The sequence below is a fragment of the Taudactylus pleione genome, unplaced genomic scaffold (genome assembly GCF_031769625.1).
Source record: "Taudactylus pleione unplaced genomic scaffold, aTauple2 ptg000352l, whole genome shotgun sequence".
NCBI classification, from domain to species: Eukaryota; Metazoa; Chordata; class Amphibia; order Anura; family Myobatrachidae; genus Taudactylus; species Taudactylus pleione.
Window position 1 is genome coordinate 10203742 of NW_028284753.1, and position 3474 is coordinate 10207215.

Below are 3474 nucleotides of genomic sequence, written 5' to 3' on the forward strand. Positions count from 1 at the left end.
ATACTCTCCAGCAGTCTATGAGGAATCGGGCAAAACCTCCATGTTTTCTCCCATAGAGAAGATACTGTAGAACGGTCTGGCCAGAGTCTGCCTTTCAACTCAGGAACCAGCAGGTAAGTTCATACAACCATGTGCAGAGCAGTGGTTATTTCCAGCGAAGCTAGAGAGAGTATGAAGTCAAGAAAGACCATACAGGTACATCTATATCTATATATATATATATATATATATATATATATATATAAACAATACAGTAAAAGCCACATTAGAGCATGGTAGTGAAGAGAAATGAACAATCAAAGAGCAACCGAATTTGGCTAATCTGGAGATGAGGCAATAGCCTGTTCATTGAAACTTGAGGAACCTCCCCATGGGTCTGGTCCTCAGTTTCTGATGTTTACTTAGGACTAACTGGAGCTCTAGTAACAAATTACTGACCTCTTTTTTACTCTGTGTTACTTTATACAGAATAATGATATCTGCATGCTGAAACCCTGATTTTGGGATGATGCCCTGGATCATCCTTTTATCTCTCCTTCAGCCAATTAATTTGTCTCTAGATGGAAAGAAATAAGGATTTTGGACAAATATGAGCAAGCATAAAAGCATAAGTTGCTAAGGAAGTATGTTAATTAACTTTGCAGCCCACAACTTCCACTGTGTTGGCAGCATGGATTCCTTGCTGATACTATTTATTGTAATTATTGCACAATGCACAGCCATTGTTGCATAGAAAACAAAAAGGCGTCAGAACTGACACATTGCTGAGTTTTTGTTGACAGTCAAAATAGCTGCTTTGATGCTGTATCCAGCATCTTTAGAAACAAAAGCTACTTAAGCCAATTAATACAGTAGTATGGGTGACAGGTAAATTGTCCACAAGCTCTTGGGCTAGGCCATAATTGAAACCATTCTCTGAAAATTCGTCAATAAAATCAAGATCATCTCCCTGCGTCATCTTTGGGATCAGGGAACTCGCCAACACCTGGGAAAACAACATTTCTGGCCCCAGCTCTTATCTTTTGCACTTTGTCTTGTTAGGAAATTACTGGAACAGCATGAAGATAGCTCCTACTATTATTGTAATCACTGGTTTTATAACTATTACTGAAGCAAAATGAGATGTTGGATTAGGATCTCCATGATGGCACTCTTGAGACCTAAGGGTCAAGGCTTGTCTTAATGCAACTTCTTACACCAACTAGTGTTGGGTAAGGACACCAGAAATGTGTCCATTATTCAGTAGCTTTCTTATACACAAATGCAGGACACAATATACAGCAAATAATTCAGGACATGTGTTCAAAGAAATGATTCTTTGTGTTATTCCGTAAATCAGGATTGTGTACTCTTTTGCTGATTTCCTTTCTGTGTTCTGTAATAGTTTTCACAATAACAGATATAATGTTGCAGAAAAAAGATTAATATATTAGACATATGTGGAAAATTGAATCTCATTTGACAAATGTGCATGTGATTCTGGGGAATAAAGATACATATTAGCTTGTGCTTTTTATATCTATGTGTCTCTGCAGGTCTCTCTTCCCAGCCCTGCAGGAGGGTGAGACAGAACACTGTGTCCAGCTAACTGTGTGAGGTATTGGTGAGAGTCCAGCTGGATAGTGGTTAGAGGCTACGACGGGTTAAGGAAAGAACATTGACAGACCACATAAACTAGACAAACATAAAAGAACATAGGGACATAGAGATAATTAATGTCAATTACTAACTCAAATTAATATGCTTAATACAAACCTCAAGCTATGTTTGCTGTTACCAAAATTAGACCACATTTTGGTCTAATGTCTAATCTTTTCACTAGTTCAGAAACAGCAGAAAATCATTAAATTAAATGAGCATCTGCACAATTACCTGGAATATGGAAGCTACTGTGAATTTTGTATCAACTTGTACCTTTAGGTGAGTACCGCCACCTTTTTCATAGAAAAAAAAGCATTGTCTATATGTATTTGGATGCTTCCTCTCCTCCCCTGACAATTCCAGTATTTACAATTGATCTCTATTCCCCACTTACAGTAAGTCCTTATAGCATATGTGCATTTCATATTTTTAGCCTATTAGTTTTATACATAAATATGGATATAGATGGATCCCAGCACTACAACTTTGCTGTTGTATGTGGTGTAGTGTAAACTAATCTAATCAATAATGATGTGTCTGTATTGGAGTGACAGTGTGTGAGAGAGGGTTGATCAGAGTCGTAACTAGACTTTTTGGTCCCCTGTGCCAGAAAGAGCATTGGCGCCCCCCTCATTTTTCAAAGGGACATAATGCACCCAAAAAAGGGCCATGGCTTCATGGGGAAGGGTCAGGGAAGAGTTAGGAAAGGCCAGGAGATGCTGAGGATGAAATAAGAGGAAGCTACAAGCAAGAATGATAATAAACAGAAATTTGACAGGCCCAAACAGCGCCCTCTGCCCTGTGGTGCCCTGTGCGATGGCACAGGCCACACTACCCAAGCTATGGCCCTGGGGTTGATTGTGGGGATGGAGAGGAACGAAGGAAGTGGCATGGTTTATAGTTCCAATATAACCAGATACAGCAAATCAATGTACAATGATACACACTATATTTCCTCATTTGCTACTCCAGGAGGTTTATAGTCTTTCAAAAAACGCCAGCGCAATCCCGGATCTTATTTGCCAGAACAGATCAGGTCCCTCTTTTGGAAAATGTTTATGTAAACTTGCATGAATATGCTGGTCATCATAGCTTATTGGTACAGTTTTTGAGCTTGAAAAAGTCAAAAGTATTGGACGAAACGCATTGTCGCCTTGCTTACCTTTACATTGTCCAAACTGAGCTCAAGAGGCTTCTTTTCTTATTATGCACCCGGATGTGAGGTTCGTGATTCACAAAGACGCAGCTTATCTGCTGATCCCTGCTCACTGCATGCCTCAGTGCTGACCGCTACAGCACTACGTCCCAATACTATAGCTGGCAAGACCCAGCAGTGAGAGCGAGCCGCAGGACATCTGAGGTCCAAGGCGGATCTAACAAAGACAGCCACCGCAGAGTGTTATAATAACACAGGATCACTAACACTGCCTTTGGTGTTGGAAGGAACATACTAAAGCAGCCGGTATTTGTGCTATGAAACTAAGAGGAAGGTAATACTTGTATGTTACACACAGACATTAATTAGTCCATGGACATTCTATAGGATCCTCCATTTCTCCTTATCTGGGCTATGCCTATAGATTCCATCTGCCTCATTTATACATATGTAGCTGGACTTTTATCTATCACCATAAACATGGTCTATGTTTTATGTTGTATGTATGTTTCCTGTGTCATTATTATTATTATTATTATTATTATTATTATTATTATTATTATTATTATTATTATTATTATTATTATGTGTCGTGTATATCTTATACAGAACATAGATACACTGTTACATAAACAAGTCAGTTTATTTTTTACTGTGTAGCAAAATATTTTTTATTA